Source organism: Rattus rattus, chromosome X, assembly GCF_011064425.1.
Source record: "Rattus rattus isolate New Zealand chromosome X, Rrattus_CSIRO_v1, whole genome shotgun sequence".
NCBI lineage: Eukaryota > Metazoa > Chordata > Mammalia > Rodentia > Muridae > Rattus > Rattus rattus.
The window spans coordinates 87671674-87695884 of record NC_046172.1 but is presented as its reverse complement, the minus strand read 5'-3'; the positions used below and the strand labels follow the sequence as shown (position 1 = coordinate 87695884).

The 24211-nt window shown below is 36.9% G+C and overlaps 2 pseudogenes; one reads left to right on the top strand and one right to left on the bottom strand.

Annotated features, from left to right (window-relative positions):
* Window positions 1-8947: 8947 nt before the first annotated feature.
* LOC116888052 lies at window positions 8948-9691 on the bottom strand (annotated as a pseudogene).
* A 666-nt stretch (window positions 9692-10357) lies between these two features.
* Window positions 10358-20102, top strand: LOC116888051 (annotated as a pseudogene).
* The last annotated feature ends 4109 nt before the right edge of the window (window positions 20103-24211 follow it).

Sequence of the window (24211 nt, the reverse complement as noted above, 5' to 3'; positions counted from 1 at the left end):
GGCCATGAAAATAGGTTGCTTTCCACAACTGACGGCATGGCCCATTGCTGAAGACAATACTTCCACAAGTCACTGAACATGGAGATGTCCAGCTGATACCTACCATAGCGCTTTCACCCAAATCTTCCAGCATGTCTGTCTGCTACAGGAACTTAGCAGAAACATAAACACCATGCCAGCCACGAACCCTCGCTCTACAGTGTACTGCCTGCACTGTCACTTATACCTTCTTGAAGAGGGAAAATCAGAACAGGCCTCATGTTAAGGACCTGTTAACCAACATATAACATGCTTCACAGGTTTTTTTTTTTCTGGTTTTTGTTTTGTTGTTGTTTTGTTTTATAGGTGTGTATATGTGTATGTGCGTGCTTTTATTTCATTACAGATTGACGGTTTGGGGAAGGTAGATTTATTTTTGTTTTCATGGTTTCAGAGAGTATGTTTTTGTATTGCATTTTTGCCTTTTAAGAAAGAACTTAAAGTTAAGTGGGTAGGGAGGAGAAAAGATCTGGAAGGACTTGGTGATCAAAGTATGTTTACATTTAAAAATATTTAAAACATGTAAAACATTAAAAACATGTAAAAAAGTAAAGAAATTATCGAAGATATTTTTAAAAGGAAAATGTAATGATCCTTGTTATTTTTCAAATCTGAATATCATTCCATTATATTTAAAGATGAACAGGATTCTATACATATTATCCATTCATCTGTCAGTGATATTTATGTATATGTGTGTCATCAGTGATATATATCATTAAATATATATTAAATAGAAAAATTTTAAATTAAAAAAACTAATATATACAAATATATTCTAATATAATATATTATATATTATACCATATAGTTTATATATGGTATATATTCTATTAAAATATAATGTATATTATACATGATATATTAATATATAACTTGAATGTATTAATATATAACATGAATATATAAAATGTATTATGTATAAACATATTTTATATATAATTCATATTTTAATATTGATATTTTGTATATATCTTATATGCATTAAAATATGTACTTTACACATGCATTTATGTTTATTCATATATTTACTCATATGTTTATATTTATTTATATGCATGTAATTTATACACATTGTAAAATATAATATACAAATATAAATGTATATTTATGTAAATATTAAATTTATATAAATATATTTTATTTATATACTTTTATAGTTATTATTTATATTTATATATTTTTATATATTTGTATGTAATGTTATATCATAGTATACATTTACATATGTTTATATACATAATATTGATTTCTATATAAATCATATATCTAAATATATAATATGCATATATTTATAATACATTTTTATATTTGTTGTATTATTTTACACATCCTATATATGTATATATAAATATACATAAATATATTATTCCATACATATTTTATATATGTATATATAACTATATTTTATAATATATAAATGATATATAAATGTAATGTGTATTATATTTATATGTATAAATTAAATATGTGTGGGTGTAAAATATGCACAATTTATGTGTATATTTTATATATAAATATGTATTTATATTTTATATATAATACATTATTTAATATATAAAATATATTTTTAATGTTTTATATACATAACATGCATAAAATACATATGTGTGTCATCAGTTATATATATACATATATATTTATATTTACATATATATGTATATATATATAATAGATAAACTTCTGGGTCCACCATGGCCTTGATGGGGACAAATTGCCATCATTCCTGACACTGGGACAAGACCAACAAGTGTGGGCCTCCAGGAGTGTTGATGGCTGCTGTTGGCATAGGGCTTGTTTTATAATATTCATATTCATATTTTCATGTTTCTTACTTTCTGGGACCTTTAGGACCAACCACAGTGCTGTGGAAAAGAAATCTAAAACATGAGTTCAAAAATATATTATTTTTCATTTTAGCAATATGAATTATGTGGTACTTCATGCATCTAAAGGAACGAAAGCAGTTGTGCATTGAGCCAAGTTGTCAGAAAGACCCTAAGGAGGGAGATAAAGAGATTTAGGGAGTGGCGATTGCAGGAGATCTCATGCAGCTAAGTTCAGGCAGACTGATTCCCGAGTTCAGGGTCTGCCTGGAACAGAGCAAGCTTAGGCCCAGGTGTGGTAGAAATGGTAGTTTCAGGAGAAGGTCAGACCCAGCTAGTTTATTGTCTGTGCTTAACAGGCAAGCAGATCTCTGAATTGAATTGTTTGGCAATGTTGCCTTCAAATCCCTCTGCTCAGCGCTCAAGGAAGCCCAGAAGAGGAGGAAGGTGGTGGGAGCCCGAAAGGATGGAGAATAAGGTCCTCTAAATCAGCAGAGCAAAGTTCACGTGAGCTCAGAGACTGAATCAACGCGCACAGGCTGGCACTGATCTGCACCCGTCCCTGTGTGTATATCATGGCTTCCAGTTTAGTGTTTTCATGAGACTCGTGAATGCGTTAATGAGTGCATCTCTGATTCTTACGCCTTTCCTTAGACTCTGGTTTGTTTTATCCAGCTTCAATAGTTTTATTTTGTTTTATGTTTCATTTTGTTATGTTCTGTTGTTATCTCTTAGAAGCCTGATCTTTTCTAATGAGAGACAGAAAGGGAGTGAATTCAGAGGGAAGGAACGTGGGGAGTTGCCGGGAGGAGTAGAGGGAAAGGAAGCTATTATCAGGATATGTTGGACGAAAAAAGAATCTATTTTCAATTAAAAGTAAAAAAGAATTCAAAATGTATCTAAAGCAATACTCTTAATTCAATATCCATGAAAAAATAATAAATATAAAAGAATCTTACAGAAAGGATGATGCAAGATGAACTTTTCTGTTTTAAGGAAATCCAGGATGATTGAAATTTTTCATTATGGTACAAACCCATTGCAGTTCTTACCTGCTACCTTTTACTGCCTGTTATTTCAAAACAAGGTTCATGAAAATAATTATTTAGCCATTTTTAAAATTTCTATTGAGAGATTCACGCATTGATTAGCAAATAATAGAAAGTAATGAGAGTTACTTTTCCACAGAATTAAGGTTGGTCCTAAAGGTTCCAGAAAGTAAGGAACACGAAAATATGAATATTATTATAAAACAAGTGCTATGTCAAACCCATCTAAAATATAAAGCAAATTATTACTTTCCATAGTTTGTTTCCATGTTTTTGGTTTTATTTTGTTTATTTCTTGTTCGTTTTTATTATGCCAGACACATCTACATGATTTAGGAAAGGTTCTATACCTATTGTGATCTCCATCACACGCTATTGCAAAGGGGAATAAAAATGAGCTTAATTTATTTGGAAGTCTTGTCAAAAGAGGAGGCTTTTTAAAAGTACTCTGCTTATAGCTTGAAATACTTATATAGTTAATACACCAGAGAAGAAGTAAGCACAATTTTTTAAAAATAATGATATGACTATTGTAATTACAAAAATGTATCAAGCATACGTTTGTAGAAAACAATTCAACACAACAGTTGAAGTCGTTTGCTGTACTCAGTTCTATGTATTTGTGTGCAAATAGCCAATGTATCTTTCTGCTCTGTTGTCATAGGACGAGCTAATAACCAGCCGGTGATCTTCCTGAGATGACCGCCATAGATTAATGTCTATGATGAGGCTCCAATAGACAAGGCCCAGGAGAAAATCGTTTTAGAAAAGATTCCTGCTAGTAATGTGCTTTTCCTGAATTATCGTACATAAAAGAATCACTAGGTATTAGTCCACCCTTTTTCAGCCGATCTCTACAGAACTACAAAGATGAACTGTGTTGCAGTGATGCCATATAGACTGTAGATGACTTCTTAATTCTTAATGATGATCCTAGAAGAATTCCTAAAATTGTATCAGTATTTGTTAAGATCTTTTATAGTGGGACCGCTGTTAGGTCCTTTTCTGGTAGTCAAAACTTCAATGAGAACTGTCAGTCTCCTATGTATCACCAGTTAATTGCCATAGTAACCAGACTTTCTCCTCCTCAGAGCACATTCCAAGAGGTTGTAAAACAATTAGCTAAAGGTCATAAAAAGGGAATTAACGATTTATTATAGATGCTAGAACAAAAGATAAAATATTGACTGGGCTTATCTATAAAAAGTTTCACTAATAACTTAGCTATGTTTTATAACTCCATGAACCTGTGGAGCTGTGACAGGTGAGGGATGTTTAGCCAGATAATAACTCTCTAATGGATATGCATGTAAACATTCTCTGTGGTAAACTGTTCCAATTTATGATTTGATTTTTGTGTGAACTTGTGATCAACTTTTACCATATGATCATGTATTCTGAAAGACATGTATGTACTGAGGACAAAGAGAATAGTGCAAGAAAAAATTTCCCTTGCCACACTTTTTAGATCTTTCTGCTTTTCCCTTTTTCTTAGATAACTTTATAGGAACTTTTACAACTTAGTAATAAACGCTATAATCACTTTTCAAAGCATCCCTTTTTCTCCCTGTGACTTCTGCTAGCAGATTGAAAGTTAGAACAGTGCAATTCCTTCTAAGATAGAACATAGACCATATTACTAAATCCCCCGTTGTTAGGCTACAGGTGTCAATCCCCTAAGTCAGCAGCCTTTTACCCTCAGGAAAAGCAAGAAAGTTCTTAGGACATTTTAGAGGTTATCATCAGCATTTCGGTAAAGTTAAAGAGCTAGAGCATCCGGAGACCCTCAGTCTTTAAAGCCAGAGCCGAGTCCCTACTCTGCCTAGTCTCAACCCTATCCAGAGTAGGAGGCTCCTAGCGCTCTGTGAATGTGAGCAAAGGTGGACACAGTAGGAGTAAAACATACCCGTGCATTTGAAGAATTGCTTGGAGCTAGCATTCTGACGTATCTTGTGTTCTTTATCTTCACCAAAATGAATGGTTATGATATGAATGACTGTGACTTAAGAGTTTTATCATAGTCCTGGCATAGATCAATGCACCTTATAGATGCCTCTTAAAATCACAGAAGTCTGTGTATGAGAAATGCTGTACAAGAATAATAATGGACACAAGCACACGAGTACCAATAGTAACTTAATGCTACAGGCACAATAGAACACGAACAATTATCTTCCAGGAAAACCAAACAAAATACTTGGAACTAATATTTCCATGTCTCACTTGGTTATTCTTCTTGCTTGCCCTACCAATGTCTTTCAACAATTATAGAAAAAAAACATTAAATTTATCATTTATGAGTCCTGTGAACAGATGAAGTATCAAAAAGGGGATTTTGGCACAAAGGATTGAGTGAGGTCAGTATTCAATTTTTCGTGTTCAAGATGTGAAGAACCAGCGGGAGAGCTGTTTATGTAAGAAGGATATTCACCTTCAGGTTTTATATATTGTTATATGACTTTCTGGAGTTTTCTACTTTTGTTCTTAATTAAATGCATTAGAAAATTTGTAATTTTACTCACATTAAACTTAGTTCTTTCAAAATTAAAGTATACCTTTTTTCAGGGAAAATTTGGAAAATCTATTAAATTTATATCCATAGGCATAAATTTAATCAACAAGCTTGAAAAAAAATAAACTTAAAACCTGTAATTTATTTCCACAACATGGAAGCTCTGGAAATTCAATCTGTCTTATATTTAACATTTGTAAGCTATAAGAATTACTGATATATTTTATATGTAATTAATATTATGGATGCTTATGCACATATTGAGGTATGCATGATGATAATATAATGTTCATATATAGACATATTATGGATGTATCAGGTCTTCTCATCAGATGGTAAATATTGAGATCAGTTCTATTATTGAATCATTCCACAGTAATTCAAAGTCTTACTGTCTACATATCTGCATTCTGGTCTCTTTTCCTATTGGCCCTAGAAGACTGTTGTGGTAAGTCTTGGTAATATTTATTTTTTCAAATTTACCATTGGTAAGGCTGGTTGAAATTTCATTTTCCATATGGAAGTGCCGAAGATCCCAACTAAAACAAACCTCGTTAGTCAAACACCATTTTGTTATATGAATACAGTTGAATTCAGCAATGACCCTGGTAATCTATATAAAATTGTATAACACAATACATTGATATTATTTAAAATTTGTGTGGTATTCACTAAAGAACTTTTGAATAATTCTATTTCTTTCTTTTTTTAATTGGGTATTTTTTATTTACATTTCAATTTCATATGTTATTCCCTTTCCCGGTTTCCTGGACATAAGCCCCCTATCCCATCCCTCTTCCCCTTCTTTTTTTCCCCATCTTTATTAACTTGGGTATTTCTTATTTATATTTTGATTGTTATTCCTCTTCCCAGTTTCTGGGCAAACATCCCCCTAACCCCTCCCTCTCCCCTTCTATATGGGTGTTCCTCCCCATCCTCCCCATTACCGCCCCCCCAACAATCACATTCACTGGGGGTTCAGTCTTAGCAGGACCCAGGGCTTCCCCTTCCACTGGTGCTCTTACTAGGATATTCATTGCTACCTATGAGGTCAGAGTCCAGGGTCAGTCCATGTATAGTCTTTAGGTAGTGGCTTAGTCCCTGGAAGCTCTGGTTGCTTGGCATTGTTGTTCATATGAGATCTCAAGCCCCTTCAAGCTCTTCCAGTTCTTTTTCTGATTCCTTCAATGGGGGTCCCGTTCTCAGTTCAGTGGATTGCTGCTGGCATTCGCCTCTGTATTTGCTGTATTCTGGCTGTGTCTCTCAGGAGAGATCTCCATCCGGTTCCTGTCAGCCTGCACTTCTTTGCTTCATCCATCTTATCTAATTGGGTGACTGTATATGTATGGGCCACATGTGGGGCAGGCTCTGAATGGCCATTCCTTCATCCTCTGTTCTAAACTTTGCCTCCCTATCCCCTCCTAAGGGTATTCTTGTTCCCCTTTTAAAGGAGTGAAGCATTCGCATTTTGGTCATCCTTCTTGACTTTCATGTGTTCTGTGCATCTAGGGTAATTCGAGCATTTGGGCTAATAGCCACTTATCAATGAGTGCATACCATGTATGTCTTTCTGTGATTGGGTTAGCTCACTCAGGATGATATTTTCCAGTTCCGACCATTTGCCTACGAATTTCATAAAGTCATTGTTTAGGATAGCTGAGTAATATTCCATTTCAGTACCACATTTTCTGTATCCATTCCTCTGTTGAAGGGCATCTGGGTTCTTTACAGCTTCTGGCTATTATAAATAAGGCTTCTATGAATATAGTGGAGCATGTGTCTTTGTTATTTGTTGGAGCATCTTTTGGGTATATGCCCAAGAGAGGTATAGCTGGGTCCTCAGGTAGTGCAAAGTATACTTTATTTTTAAGATGTATGATAGTTTGTCATAAAATGGTTCTACAGAAATCCCTGTTTGTGATAATGTTATGCTAATGCTCTTTGTGATATACTTCATATCATCTTGCTCCGTGAGGGAGGCCCAAAGATTACATTCTGAATTTGAAAAATTTTGCTAACATTACAAGGAAAGAAATAAGGCAAATCCAAGTAATATTAAAATGTCATATACGAATAAAGGAACTGAATAGTTTTTATTTATATTAACCTATCATGAAACAATTCATTTATTGTCACCTATGACAAGTTCTAATATTATCTTGGTGTAAATTACCAAGGAAGTATACAATTTAATGAAAATTATAATAAGCAAATTCTCATAAATTCAATGCATTAGAGGTTACATAGGTAAAAAATCACATGTCTATTGCTGTACTGTGTACCTCTGGTTGATTTCACTCTATTGACCAATCAAAAGATGTAACCATGGAAGCAATATCTTAGTTTCTTTTCTTGGCCAAAATTATTAATGTTTTCAACTCATCCATATTTTTCTACACCCACAAATTAGAGCATCATTGAGCTTTTCATACAGAGACACCTGCCTGATTTGTGTGATGACTACCCCTGTATAAATGTGAAGTCTATGAATCACACCTTATAATTGGTTGATCCATATGGACTCTCAGAAGCAATGACTACAAATATTCAGTTTAATTAGGTCTCATACTGACACATCTCACTCTTCCTGTTTCCGGAATCTCAGTTTTTATTTTGCTTACACATTTCAGATGGGGCCTGGAAAGTTGGTTCCAAGGATAAAAGCACTTTTCCCCAAACTTGAGGACCTGAGTTGGATTCTGGAGCTCTCACAGTAAAAAGGAGATAACTAAGTCTGTACAAAGCCGCCTTCTTTCTCTACACATCATGTCTTTTGCACAAATTCAACAGAGAGGAGAGAGAGAGAGAGAGAGAGAGAGAGAGAGAGAGAGAGAGAGAGAGAGAGAGAGAGAGAATGAGAAAATGGAAACATGTTTTGCACATTGTCAGTTCTTAAAAATTTACTACTATTATTATTTTTCTCCAAATTATCTATAACATTAAGGAATATAAATTCATATTTAATTTTTCAAATTGCCTTAGTATATTTCTAGCTATATTTTACCGACAGATATAAAATTGCTTAAATAGTTTAATGATCTCATGACTTCATCATTCAATTTTCTCTTTAAGAGAGCTTATTTAAAAATATATGATTATTCTGGAAGAATACATGAAACCAAACAGGAGTTCAGGATTTATGTCTTTCTTTTTCCGTTAATGTCTCTTTGGCCTACATTCTTTTTTTTTTTTTTTGATGACATATTTATTACTATTCCAAAAATTTCCAGTACACTAAGAAAATGGAAAGAACTTTACTATCAGTAAGCTAATGAAACTCAAGTCACATGTTTCCAGTTGGGCAGTGTTTAGCCTGAGTATTAGCTTTTAAGGTCACAACTGGAAGTGGCTCAGTTCTTAAGAAAGTCTAAGTTGTCTTGGAAATTTGTAGATTTCATTTATAAGAGATAATACTGTATTCTATTATGGGATTAATTTTAACTTCAATATTTAAATAATATGTATTTAATATGTAAATAAATCAGCATTTGGTCAAAATATGAGTTCTTAATACTTATGACTTATACATTTGCCTCAACCACTATAAAACTCAGATTGTTGTTGAAAGTACCTTTCCCCTCTTTCTTAACACTAAATTCAGGCTCTTGAAGATCTTTCATAATTTCCTGAGATCCAGTGGTGCTGTTTTTGATAAAGTTGCAGGTTTCTGTCAAAAAATCCAAAGCAGGTCTCCATTTTCATTACCATCAATAAAATAGTCTGTTTATGTCCATAGTGGACAAAAAGGTCATAACATTCATATTATTACCCAGGTCGTCCAGTATCTGAGCAAGATCAGAAGATGTGACATACTGGCAGAGGTCATCCCTGGGTAGGCGGGATCCATATTTTTTCCATAGCTTTTCCCAGCCACTAGTTCCTGACACAAGAATAATGAGAATTTTAGCATTGGCAGCTAAGAGACCGTGGAAGAATTTCAGGGTGGCTGGGATATCCTTTACATAATATAGCATCTGAATCATATGAATAAAGTCCCACTTTGGAGGTTCTTCGTCTTCTTCCACTACACGTTTTTGATATTCAGATGATGTCTCCTTATGCCAAGCAAATTTTATGTTCTCCATGTTTGATGTCTTTGCTACAAGCTCTTTGTACTTGACAATTTGTTCGGCATTTGGCTCTACAACTTCATTGTTAATACAGATTCCTGGGTACTGAGCCTGGACTTTGGAGAGAATCTGAAGGTCAATTTCACCTGCACCTCCGCCTATACTCAGAATCTTAATTTCTGCTTTTGTTTCTCCAATCCTGTAAATACACAGAGCAGAATCTTAACATCACCCGCCATGGCTTCTCCCCTCACTCCATCTCCTCCCTCCTCCTTTCTCTCTGGCCTACATTCTTTTAACTCCATCTTTAATTATTGAATTTTTCTTTATTTGATTTCTGTGGGTATATTCAACTCTAAAGAGGAATCCTATCTTTGGCAATCTTTTTATTTATGACTAATCAAAGTACAAATTAGCATCCATTGAAACTATAGATTTTGATCAATCTTAGGAGTTGTTTTAGTCATAACCCCAAACCTTACCAGAATTCTTTTTTTTTTTTTCCGGAGCTGGGGACCGAACCCAGGGCCTTGCGCTTCCTAGGCAAGCGCTCTACCACTGAGCTAAATTCCTAACCCCTCTTACCAGAATTCTTGATCAAGAGCTTTTCAGGTAAAGATATATTCTCTTATCTCTTCCATATAAAACTTTATAAGATAAAGGCAAAGGACCAAACTGTCTTTCCACAAAAAAAAACAAGTCCAATACTTGCTTATTATTCTGAGGGTCAAAAACATGTTTATAGGTCCTCAGTCCAGTCTGTGGGCTTAGTTGTTGTGTGTATATATGTATGTTTACTTCATTGTTCTGTTTGTAAGGTTGTTATAAATTGTATTAAGTAGAAAAGCAGGCACTCTTAGAATGGGGAAATTGGCAGATCCTGGTATGTACATGACTTTCCCATCTTGCATTTTTGGAATTGCTTTAAAGTTTAAAGGGATGTTGGGAGATTATTTAATCATTTATAAATGTAGAGAGTAATATAGATCTGGGTCTTTAGGATTCATTTTTTTTTTGAGGTTTCAAATAAATTTATGTCCATATTAAGGGGCAGTTATCCAAGTGAACTTTTACAATTTTTTTTCCTTGTCTCATACAAGTGAGATTTTAACTAATGGACATCAATTTAATGTATTCTCATTTTATTATAATAAATTGCAATAAAATCTGTAACTGTTCAGAAATCTAGCCAATTAAACCTATGTATTTTTTGATGAGGCTTTAGACTTTCTACTTAAACTGAAAAGTCATATGTAGCAGTTAGAATATTATGGGTGTTAAGGTATAATTGTAAAAATATCTGTGAATATCTCAACCTTTCTATTTGTGAAAACATGAATAATAGTGTACATGTTCAACTTTGGACTCATATTAATGTAGAAAAACTTTTACTTGTATTTTTAGGGGAAGTAGTATTCCTACACTTTTGATGGGTCTTGATTTATATCAAGGTTTAAGTATCTTTGATGATTGAATCACAAGCCAAATAGTATTATTCATAATTAGTATGCCAATTCATTTTTTAGGACTTATATAGAATTTAAAATTAATCTTGTTAAAACTTCCACTAATTTGAAGTAGAATAAATATAATCATAAAGTTTGTATTGGATTTATTTTAATACTTCAAAATGCATATTTTCCCAGACTTTGAACTTATTCATGGAACCATGATCATATCTCAATGAACCTAAAGGTTCGAAGGGGGATGAAAAGCACTTTAAGCTGAATCTTTTTTCTAACTTATTTACTTTATATCTGGCTCACTGCCCCCCCCCGTCATGGTCACCCCCAATGACAATTCTTCCCACCATTGCCTCCTCCCCTTCTCCTCTGAGCAGATAAGGCGTCCCCTGGGTATACTCCCCCCTGGCACTTCAAGTCTCTCTGAAGCTATGTACTTACGCCCCACTGAGGCTAGATAAGGCAGTCCAGCTAGTAAAACATATCCCACATACAGGAAACAGATTTTTGGAATAGCCCCTGTTCCAGTTGTTCAGGACCCACATGAAGATCAAGCTGCACATCTGCTACATACGTGAAGGGAGGCCTAGCTCCAGCTGTGTGTGACTCTGAGAACCCTAAGGGTACAAGATAGTTAATTATGTTGGTCTTCCTGTGGAGTTAGGATTCATTTTTAATTCATAGTTGCTTTGAAGTAATAGATGGCCTTGTCCACAATATCTGTACTTTTTGTCTTTCAAGTGACAGATCGTTTGAAGTGACTTCTGTTGGGCAGCAATAGCATGTCTCCAAAGAGTAAGAAGTTTGAGTTCATGAGAAAGACATGGCAAACCAGCATGTGATGGCATCTCCACTCAACATTTAGAAGTATACCTATTGGAGTGTTGTTTCTGAGAGGTGCAGTTGGCAAAGTATTATGTTTGAAATTTTTTTCGTTTCATTCATTTCTGCTTTCATCCATCCATCCATCCATCCATCCATCCATCCATCTATCCCTATCTAATCTATTTATTTTTACACTCCAGATTTTATTCCCCTCCTGATCCACCCCCTGAGAGTTCCACATCCCATACCCTCCACGCCTCCCTGGTCTTCACAAGGATGTCTCCACCTCACCCACCCGACCAGACCTCTTCACTCCCTGGAGCCTCCAGTCTCTTTGAGAGTTAGGGTGCATCTTCTGACCCCAACCTAGATCCAGGGAGTCCTCTGCTGCTGTATATGTGTTGGGGGGGCCCATCTCAGCTGGTGTATGCTGCAGGTTGGTGATCCAGTGTCTGAGAGATCTCAGGGGTCCAGGTTAATTGAGACTGCTGGTCCTCCTACAGGGTTGCCCTCCTCCTCAGCTTCCTCTAACTTTTCCCTTATTCAACCACAGGAGTCAGCAGCTTCTGGTGATTGGTTGGGTGCACATATCTGCATCTGACTCTTTCAGCTGCTTGCTGGGTCTTTTGGAGGACGGTCATGGTAGGTCCCTTTTTGTGAATGCCCCATAGCCTCAGTAATAGTGTCAGGCCTTGGGGCCTCCCCTTGAGCTGGAACACACTTTGGGCCTGTCCCTGGACCTTCTTTCCCTTCCATCTCTGCAGTTCTTTCAGACAGGAACAATTATAGTAAGAGCTTTGACTGTGGGATGGCAACCCCATCCCTCACTTGATGCCCTGTCTTTCTACTGGAGGTGGGTTCAATAAGTTCCCACTCCCCACTGTAGGATATTTCATCTACCCCCCCCCACACTTTGAGTCCTGAGAATCTCTCACTTCCCAGGTCTCCGGTACATTCTAGAGGGTCCTCCCAACCTCCTTCTTGATTACATCTTTTAGTATACTAATTTTCAGTTTGGCTACTGCTAGTTCTCCCCCACCCCATGAATCTAATGTACATCATCAAGTTATTTATAGAGATATCTCTGGATTTTATAATGTAGGCACTTGTAGCCATAAACATTGCTTTTCTTGTAACCCATAGGTTTTGGTATGTTGTAGTTTATTTAATTCTTGGAATTTACATTTTTTCTTCTGGATATTTTTTGTGATTCTTCACTGTTATGAGTATGTTTATGTGCTATATGTTTCACTTGCATTTGGGTTCTAGTTAATTTCATTATGATCAAATACAGTTTAAGAATTTCTTTCAATATTTCTATAATTGCTAAGACTTAGTTTCTGTCCTATTATCAGACCTACATAGGAAAAGTTCCATGGGTTGCTGAAAAATGTGTATTCTGCAATGTATGGATGGAATGCTCTAAAAAGGTCTATTTTCTTTATGTTATTATTCTTAAGTTTCCATTGCACTAGCTTTCCACACCACCCTCCAATTGTCCCTCAGTTCCAGCTATCTCTCACCATACACACTCTCTATCTCTCCATTCTTTCTCACACACCCCACAACCTTTCATCTCCATTCAACCCCACTCCACCAACAAAATCTATTCTATTTTCTCTTCCTATGGAGATTCATGTGCCTCTCCACAGCCCTCATCTTCCATTTAATATATGGTATCATTGAACTAGGATATTTTTATTATATTGAGCTAGGTATGTTTATTTTTGTTGATATGGCCTTTCTACCGAGTGAAGAATTGCGATTACCCATTGGTCAACCTGTGTGCTTCTATACCAATACCATACAGTTTCTATTACTATTGTGCTGTAATACAGATTGAGGTTAGGGATTCCCCCAGAAGTTTTCTTTTTACATTTCTAATGTTATTCCCTTTCCTGGTTTCCTGGACATAAGCCCGCTATCTCATCCCCCCCCTTCTTCTATAAAGGTGTTCCTCCCAATCCACTCCCCATTCTTGCCCCCCCACCCCAACATTCCCCAGCACTGGGGGTTCCAACCTTTGCAGGACCAAGGGCTTCCCCCATTGGTGCCCAACAAGGCCATCCTCTTTGCTACCTATGGTTTAGAGCCAGGGTCAGTCCATGTATAGTTTTTAGGTAGTGGCTTTTAGTCACTGGCAGCTCTGGTTGGTGGGCATTTGTTCTTATGGGGTTTACCAGGCCCCTTCAGCTCTTTCAATTCTTTCTCTAACTCCTTCCAATGGGGTCCTGTTCTCGTTCAGTGATTTGCTGCTAGCGTTCATCTCTGTATTTGCTGTGTATTCTGTCTGTGTCTCAGGAGAGATCTACATCCCGCTCCTGTCAGCCTGCACTTCTTTTGCTTCATCCATCTTGTCTAATTGTGTGGCTGTATGGAGGCATGGGCCCACATGGGGCAGGCTCTGAATGTTGTTCTTCTGTGTCTGTTTTAATCTTTGCCCTCTATTCCTGCAAGGGTATTCTTGTTCCCCTTTTAAAGAAGGAGTGAAGCATTCACATTTTGATCATCCATCTTGAGTTTCATTGTTCTAGGCATCTAGGGTAATTCAAGCATTTGGGCTATATCCACTTATCAATGAGTGCATACCATGTGTGTTTTTCTGTGATTGGGTTACCTCACTCAGGATGATATTTTCCAGTTCTATATCCATTTACCTATGAATTTCATAAAGTCATCATTTTTGATAGCTGAGTAATATTCCATTGTGTAGATGTACCACATTTTCTGCATCCATTCCTCTGGAGGGCATCTGGGTTCTTTCCAGCTTCTGGCTTTTATAAATAAGGCTGCTATGAACATAGTGGAGCACGTGTCTTTGTTATATGTTGGAGCATCTTTTGGGTATATACCCAGGAGAGGTATAGCTGGGTCCTCAGGTAGTTCAATGTCCAATTTTCTGAGGAACCTCCAGATTGATTTCTAGAATGGTTGTACCAGTCTGCAATCCCACGAACAATGGAGGAGTGTTCCTCTTTCTCCACATCTTCACCAGCATCTGTGTGTCACCTGAGGTTTTTTTTTTTTTTTTTTTTTTTTTTATCTTAGCCATTTCTGACTGGGGTGGAGTGGAATCTCAAGGTTGTTTTGATTTGCATTTCCCTGATGTGGAACATTTCTTTTTTTTTTTTTTTCTATTTTTTGAACTGGGACTGAACCTGGGGCCTTGTGCTTGCTAGGCAAGCTCTCTACCACTGAGCTAAATCCCCAACCCCCCACTGAGCTAAATCCCCCAACCCCGAACATTTCTTTAGGTGCTATTTAGCCATTTGATATTCTTTGGCTGAGAATGTTTTGTTTGGCTCTGTACCCCATTTTTAATAGGGTTATTTGGCTCTCTGGAGTCTAACTCCTTGAGTCCTTTGTATATATTAGGTATTAGCCCTCTATCGGATGTAAGATTGGTAAAGATCTTTTCCCAATCTGTTGGTTGCCGTTTTGTCCTAACAGTGTCCTTTGCCTTACAAGCTTTGCAGTTTTTTATAAGATCCATTTGTCAATTCTTGATCTTAGAGCATAAGCCATTGGTGTTTTGTTCAAAATTTTCCCCCAGTGTACCCATGTGTTTGAGACTCTTCTCCTCTTTCTTCTACTAGTTTGAGGTATCTGGTTTGATGTGGGTCCTTGATCCACTTGGACTTAAAACTTTGTACAGGGTGATAAGCATGGATCGATCTGCATTCTTCTACATGCTGACCTCTAGTTGAACCAGCACCATTTGCTGAAAATGCTATCTTTTTTCCATTGAATGGTTTTGGCTCCTTTGTCAAAAATCAACTGACCATAGGTGTGTGGGTTCATTTCTGGGTCTTCAATTCTATTCCATTGGTCTATCTGTCTGTCTCTGTACCAATACCATGCAGTTTTTATCACTATTGCTCTGTAATACTGCTTGAGTACAGGGATAGTGATTCCGCTGAAGTCCTTTTATTGTTGAGGATAGTTTTAGCTATCCTGGGTTTTTTGTTATTCCAGATGAATTTGCAAATTGCTCTTTCTAACTCTGTGAAGAATTGAGTTGGAATTTTGAGTATTCCTGTTACCTCTTCCTTGAAAGTCTGGCAGAATTCTGCTCTAAAAATATCCAGCCATTGGCTTTTTTTTTTTTTTGCGAGTTTTTAATGTCTATTTAAATTGCTTATCAGATCTTGATTTAACATCAGTAAGTGTAGGTATCAAGAACATTATGCATTTCTTTTAGATTTTTTCAGTGTGGTGGATCACAGGTATATAAGGTATGTCTTTATGGGTCTCTGGATCTCCTTGTTTTCTATTATTTACCTCCTTTTGTTTCTAATTTTGTTAATGGGATCTTCTCTCTCTGCCTTTTTACTTTGGATAAGGGTTTGTCTATCTTTTGATTTTCTCAAAGAACCACCTCTTCATTTCTTTGATTCCTTGTATTGTTCTCTTTGTTTCTATTTTATTGAGTTCATCCCCAGTTTATTTCTTGCTGCCAATTCCTCTTGGGTGTAGTTACTTCTTTTTGTTTACAGCTTTTTAGTTGCTAATATGATACCTCTCTGGTTACTTTTTTTTAATGTTTAAATCTATGAACTTGCCTCTTATAATAATCTACATTATATCCGATAAGTTTGGCTGTGTTTTGTATTCATTGTTCTTCAATTATAGAAAGTCTTTAATTTCTTTGTTTCTATCTTGAACCCATTTTTCTTTTAGTACGGATTTGTTCAGTTTTGGTGAGTTCATAAGTTTTCTGTTAACTTTTGGTTGTTGTTGATATCTAGATTTTATCTGTGGTGGTCTGATAGGATACAGGTTGTTCTTTCATTTTTCTTGCATCTGTCCAGAATTGCTTTGTGACCAAGAATGTGGTCAAACCTGAACTTCGAAGAAAGTTTCTTGACGTGCTGAGAAGAGGGTATACTCTTTTGTGTTTGAGCAGAATGTTCTGAAAATATCTATTGAGTCCATTCGATTTATAAATTCAGTTAGTTCCCACATTTCTGTTTAATTTTTTCTGAATGACAAGTCCATTTATCGAACGGGGCATTAAAGTCTCCCACTTTCAGTGTGTGTGTGGGTCAATATGTGATTTCAGCTGTAGTAGTGTTTCTATTACAAACTTGAGTGCCCCTGTGTTTGGAGTTTGGGTTCACAGGAGGGAGAAAAGCAGCGTATTCATTCTACCAGGAAAGGCTTAATTCGTCTCCTCGGAACCAGAGTAACAGTGAAGAGAGGTCACCCCAGAAGGCCTATTATAGCCCTATTGATGAGACTGGGTCATTGGATTTGGAAGGACAGAAGTATGGGGAAGATCTATAGTCAACTTAAGTGGTTCCTTGACAGGGTGGCTTGCAGATTAGCAGGACGCCTGGGAGTTGAGGGCAGGATAAAACAACAAGTCTGGGGAAAGAGGTTAGGAGGGAGGGTCTGGGATCCACAGGAGATGTGCACAGAGGTGGGGAAGGAAGGCTCCAGCAGGTGTTCTGTTGCAGAGGTAGGGATGAGACTGGGGTGGTATGGAGGAGAGGAGAAAGAGATGAAGGTCTTCAGTTAGCTTACTCATTTTCCTGGCTGCTCAGTTGGTGTACTCAGAGGTAATGTCTGCTTGTGTTTGAGGCATGGCTACAGATGAGTTGGGGGAAGGCTTGAAGGAGAAGGTCTTTTTCATCCATTAGGGATGGAGTCAGAGAGGAAAAGGAAGCTGCAATGGATCTTCTGCTGTACAGTTTAGAGATGAGATTGGGGGGAGGGAGGAGGAGCATAAGGAGTGGTGAAGATCTAATGTCAGCCTGTCTGTTTCCCTGGCAGAAGTACCCCTCCCTGCCTAGTCGTCAGCTCTAAAGAAGAATGTAATCCACAAAATTTTTTAGGAACAGGGATGGACTTAGAATGTGTATTAAGTGAGGCCATACAATCTCAAAAAAGAAAATTCTACATGATCTCTCTCAAATGTGAATTCTAGCCAATAGTGTGTGTATGTATGTATATATGTATGTATGTATATATGTATATATGTATGTATGTATGTATGTATGTATGTATGTATACATCTGGGTATAGTGTAACATGTACAAAGAGAACAAGAATGACTAGGTATTAAGAAATGAAGAAAGACTGAATGTAGATAATAGAGACAAGTTATGAAAGAGGATATAAAACTTTTTTCTAGTGTTAACTGTCATGAATCTTTGATTTTGGTGGTGAATAAGTGCACTCAAATGTATTCAATAATGAAAGTTTAAAATCCATTGTAAAGCTCTACTTCTTCCATTCTGAATGGCTCCTATAACTATAAAAATAAAGTATATAAATATATATGTGATATATATATTCCAATTCACCCTCATCATGAACCATTACTATAAATTTAATATTTTTCAAGGATGGTGATATATTTCCTTGATTTTTCACCTCTTTCCATATTAATGAATTGGGTATATATTATTATTTTGTTTATTTGATTTTTTTCTGCTGTATTCTTTCAGTTGAAGTATTTGCAACTGTAAGTTGCTATTATTAGAGTTAGGTTATGATAGAGTTGAAGTTTGAAGCTAAATCTTCATTTTATGTACTCATTCCTGAGTCCTATATTATTCCAAGAGTAGAAAAGTAACTGCAAAAGTGATCATAATTACTAAAGAGCCCTCTATGCAAATGTTATATTAGTCACTTTAAAAGTACCATCACGAGGTTGGGGATTTAGCTCAGTGGTAGAGCGCTTGCCTAGCAAGCACAAGGCCCTGGGTTCGGTCCCCAGCTCCGGAAAAAAAAAAGTACCATCACTTTAACTTCAATAAACTACTGGGATAAACAAAGATGGATCAAATGATGTGTGTTAGGCTATTAGTTACTGAGATTCATATGGGCGAGGTTAGATAGTAGTATTAGATCAACTGAGGGAAAAATTGAGTGGGAAAAAAATGTTGGGTTACTCTTAGTGTCCACAAAATTCTAATTATTAAATCTATTAAAAATTATAGTTAAGAATGACAAAGGATGACATTGGAAAGAGAGAAAGAGGAAAAGAGGTATGAATGAGAGAGAATGAATTGTGTGTAGAAAGATTTTATAGAGAGTATACAACATTAAAATGTGTGGTGAAACATACAACCATTAAACATAACTCAGTAATATACAGACTAAAGCAAGAGCATTATGAGATATTTATGCAAGTGTAAAGATTAAAAATTCCAAAAATGTATATAACAAAAAGATAAAGTGTATGATGAATATACTAGATTACAAATATATATACATATATATATATATCAGTATTTCTTCTGGGTGAAATAGGCTTTGGATTCTTTTACTCTTGTGATGTTTCATGTAGTAAAGTAAGCTGATCTAGGATGTGCAATTTGCAATTCCAGTGCAAATTCATAAAACCATATTGGGATATTCATTTTCCTAGAGAAGCTTACATGGATTCTCTTTTGGATTGAGCTCCTTGTACAACTATGCTGATTTGATAACTATGGTTCTCAGTTCTCTCCTTGATTCTCTCTATCTGGGCAGCACTATGTCTGAGAAGATAGGGTATGATCCCTTGCTGCCAGTTCCCACTGATCTCAGTGGCAGTGGCAGCCTTTGCTAGGGAGACTGCTCCAGATTTTCAACATCACACTGGCTTTCACAGTTAATAGTCATCCTGAGCTCTATGCCCACGGAGGTTTATAGAAACCTCAGTGCTGGTCTTTTTGTCACAGGCTGAGTTCATAGTTGCAGCAGGACTAACATAGTCAACGTGCAGGTCACCAGAAGTTAAGTTTATGCGACCCCACGGAGACCCTTCAAGAAATCACATCTCGATCAGGAAGTTATTTGGAGAGTATGAACTCTGGAACAGACGTGAGGTGTGGCGTGTCAAATTTACCCTGGCAAAGATCCATAAGGCTGCCCGGGAGCTGTTGACGCTGGACGAGAAGGATCCTCAATGTCTGTTTGAAGGCAGCGTTCTACTGAGGTGACTTGTTCACATTAGGATGCTGGATGAGGGCAAGATGAAGCTGGATTATATAATCCTGAAAATTGATTTCTTGGAGAGATGGCTGCAGACCGAAATCTATTCACCATGCCCATGTGCTCATCTGCCAGTGTCATATCAGGGTCCACAAGCAGGTGGTGACTGTCCCATCTTTCATGGTTCATCAGGACTCCCAGAAGCACATTGACTTCTCCCTCCGTTCTCCTTATGGTGGTGGCCGCCCAGGCAGAGTGAACAGGAAGAATGCCAAGAAAGGCCAGGGTGGTGCTGGAGCTGGTGATGATGAGGAAGAGGATTAATTAATACCTTGTTGCACTGAAGGATTGTCTAGTTTTCCAATTGACAAAACAGAATTGATACTTGGAAAAAAAAAAAAACCTCAGTGCTACCTACCTTTGGGTTCTGCACTAATCTCTTCTGTTACTGTCAATCACGACATTGGCATATTGAGGATAGAAGGAAAGAGGCCTCATTGGAGGGTTCCTGGTAACCTGCTGCAGCTTCGGCGAGGATGTAGCATCAGTTATGCAGTACCACATTCATCCCCACTTTCATGGCCCCCAATTGATCACCAGTGAGCATCCACAGGGCTCATGGATCAGGTCAGTCCTTGCTCTGCTGTGCCAAATCCCTTAGGATGTTTCATGAAGTTGTGTGTATCCAGGGTGGTGTGAGGTGGGGTGGTGGTGAGCTATGGTCTAGCAGTTCCAACTGATCTCAGCTGGAGTACTGCAAATTGGAACTGAGGCTTGACTTCAATGTCTTTAGTTGTTGAGCCTCACTGAGAGTTGTGTAATCAATCCTTGGTCATCCAGCTAACTTCTCCCACAGTGTTTGTGTGTGATCAAAATGCTTTCCTGGGGCTTTTCATAGACAAAACAAGTTGATGTGAAGCTCCTCTTCCCTGCTTCTCCATGGAAACTGGTCATGGAAACTTGGTTTGATAAATTTATTTATGGCTCTTGTCTCTTTCAGGAATATAGAGTATTGTGCATTATTCTGTTTTCCTTCATGGAGTCACACAGATGTGCCTTCTAATCTGCCATCTTACCCCAAAGTCTCTGAACATAGCACACAATCAAGAAATTAATTCTCAGTACCATTAAGTGAGGAGAAAACAGACTTTGCAACAGCTGCAAACTTTTCAAGATGTACAAGTAGATTATATTTGGTGAGAACTCACTAATACATCACCAATGACCACAACCCCACAAATGGGAGTGTGCTCTGAAATTAAATATTATGCAGGATAAATATAGACATAATGAAAGGAGTACACAAAGGAAGGAAGCAAGGAAAGAAGAAAATATAAGGGTGGAAGTTTAAATCAAAAGAAAGTAAGAGGAGTAGGGAAGTAAGTAAGGAGGAGAAGGGAAGGGGAAAAAAGTGACACATTAGACAAGATACAAAAAAAGAAAAAAACTGAGAAGTCTTCAATAATTACAAAGTTCAAGAACAAATTCAAATAAGAATGAGAAGGGGGCAGAGAGATAACTCAGTGAGTAAAAGCATCTGCTGCCAAGTCTGATGATCTGAGTTCAAATCTGTCCCAAGACCCAGTTGTTGAAAGGAGATACAATGAAAAATAAAATTTTGAAGATTTTTAAAGTGTCTTGAACCAGCTTAGGACCAAAGACAGGTAAACAAAAAGCACTAGACCCTTGCTAGAATCTGTTAATTTATCTATCCACCACAGCCAAAAATCTGCTAAGCTACACCCCTACCGAAAACAATAAGTTTATAGTAAAAATTACTAACAGAATTCATAGTGCCTGAAAGTGCAGTCACTTAATGCGCATTTACTTAATAAATACTTAATAAACTTTAAAATAAACAAGATGTAGGGCTATAAGGGTTGCTTAATAGTTAAGAGTGCTTCCTGCTCTTCCCGAGAGGACCCTAGTTCAGTTTCCAGCATCCACATCCTGGAGTTCACTACCTTATAACTCCATCCCCTGGACTCTGTGCTCATATATATATATATATATATATATATATATATATACACAAATAAAAATAAATATTTAAAAAACAAATAAAAATAAACAACAAGTAAAATGAACAGATGAAGCCATGCATGATTTCATGATTTCGGTAGAGAAAACGATTAATTGTAAAGATAGAAGGAAAGATAAGACCTAGATGACATGTAAGACTTAACCTTCCTGGTTCCTGATTACTCAGTGGCTTAGTCACTGTTCTATTGCTGTGAAGAGACACCATGACCTAGGTAAGTCTTATGAGAGAAAGCATTAATATGGGGCTTCCTTCTAGTTTTAGAGTGTGTGTTTGTGATGATCATGGAGGGCAGTATGGCGGCAAGCAATAGGCATGAAGCTGCAACGGTATCTGACAGCTTCCATCTTATCCACAGGTACAGGCAAAGAGAGGGCCACTTGGCCTAGCATGAGCTTCTGAAACCTACCCCCATTCCAATAAGGCCATACCTTTTAATCTGTCCCACTTTCTAGCCTGTCCCCAGTGATACACCTTCTCTAATAAGGCCATGCCTCCCAATCCTTCCCAAAACAGTTCTACAAACTGAGGGCCAAGCAATGCTGCTCTTCTCAGCTGATGTCCAACTTTGTAGTCAGAAAAGAAACTGCCCCACTTTCACTAACATAAGACTCCAGTGCTTTTGTAAGTAGGTGATGGTCTTTGTTCCTCATATGACATCCACAGGTTCTCCATGAATGCATACATAAGCACATACACAAACATACATGCATGCACATACACAATAAATAATAAATGAAATATAAAAAGTGAAGAAAAAAGAATGAAAAATTTAAAAGTTGGGATAAGGAAAAAGAAAACTACTGCTAAACTATAGCAGAGAAGGAGAAAATAGGTAAAGTCAGGGGACAAAAATATTATGCAAATATCAAAATACTCATAATTAAAGTAGATGAAAATATAAAAGGGAATAAAAATCAACTTCTTGAGCTAAAATTTTGAAACATGTGTCTGGAGAGATGGGCCAACAATTAAGAGCACTTGATGCTTTTTCAGAGGACTCAGGTTCTGTTCCCAGAAACCATACAATGGTTCATAACCATTCATAACTCCAGTTTCAGGGGATCATACGCCTTCTTCTTCAGTCTTCTGGAATCAGGAACATACCCACTGCACTTACATATGTACAGGTACAACACTCATAAACACAAAATAAAAGTAAATAAATCTTTTTACAATATTTCAAAATTAAATATATTTTAATCATTGTTTAAGAATTCAATACAAATATATAATACATCTGGGTCAAATCCATCCTAGATTCTCTTCCCTTCAATTTCTCCCATATTCCACCACCACTTTTCCTCTCAAGTACATGTACTCACTCTTTTGAAGTTGCAGCCTTTTTATTTAAATGTTTTTATTATTTCAAAATTTCATACATGTATATAATGTATTGTGACTCTATTGATTCCAATTTTCTCCCTTCAACTCCCCTCAGGGACTCTCAAGAAATCTATCTCGTGTCATCTTTATTTAACCCTAATATATATATATATATATATATATATATATATATATGAATGCTTTCCTTATATGGCTATCTGTCTACCACATACATGCCTGATGCCTGTGAAGCCAGAAAAAGCATCTGGTCCCTTGGCACAGGATTTAAAGATGACTGCTGGTTGCCATGTGTTGCTGGGAACTGAACTGGGTCCTTTGGAAGGGGAGCCAGTGCTGCTGAACAATCATCTCTCCAATCCTATGTTCTCTTCTTTTTCTTTTCCTTTGTTCTGTTTTCCTTAATTATCATCATTAGGTATACATGGATAAATACAGTGTCCTGAACTAATTTAGTGTTGCTCATGTGTATATGTTTTTAAGGATGACAACTTAGCATTAAATAATGAATAAAGGGGTTCATCTCTGGGGAGGAATCATTCTCTTTTTTTTCCATCTTTATTAAATTGGGTATTCCTTATTTACATTTCAATTGTTATTCCCTTTCCCAATTTACAGGCCAAAGCATCACCCTAACCTCTCCCCCTCCCCTTCTCTATGGGTGTTCCCCTTCCCATCCTCCTGCATTACCGCCCCCCCCAACAATCCCGTTCATGGGGTTCCAGCCTTGGCAGGACCCCCTTCCTGGTGCTCTTAGAAGAGTCCTTCCCCATGTATAGTCTTTAGGTGGCTTAGTCCCTGGAAGCTCTGGTTGCTTGGCATTGCTTGGGTATATGGGGTCTCGGTTCCCCTTCAAACTCTTCCAGTTCTTTTCTCTGATTCCTTCAACGGGGACCTATTTTCCTGGTTTAATGATAAGCATTAGCTATGTATTTGCTGTATTCTGGCTGTCTCTCTTGGGAGAGATCTACATCTGTGAACCCCATTTTTAATAGGGTTATTTGTCTCCCTGCGGTCTAACTTCTTGAGTTCTTTGTATATTTTGGATATAAGGCCTTTATCAGTTTTAGAATTGGTAAAGATCTTTTCCCAATCTGTTGGTTGCCGTTTTGTCCT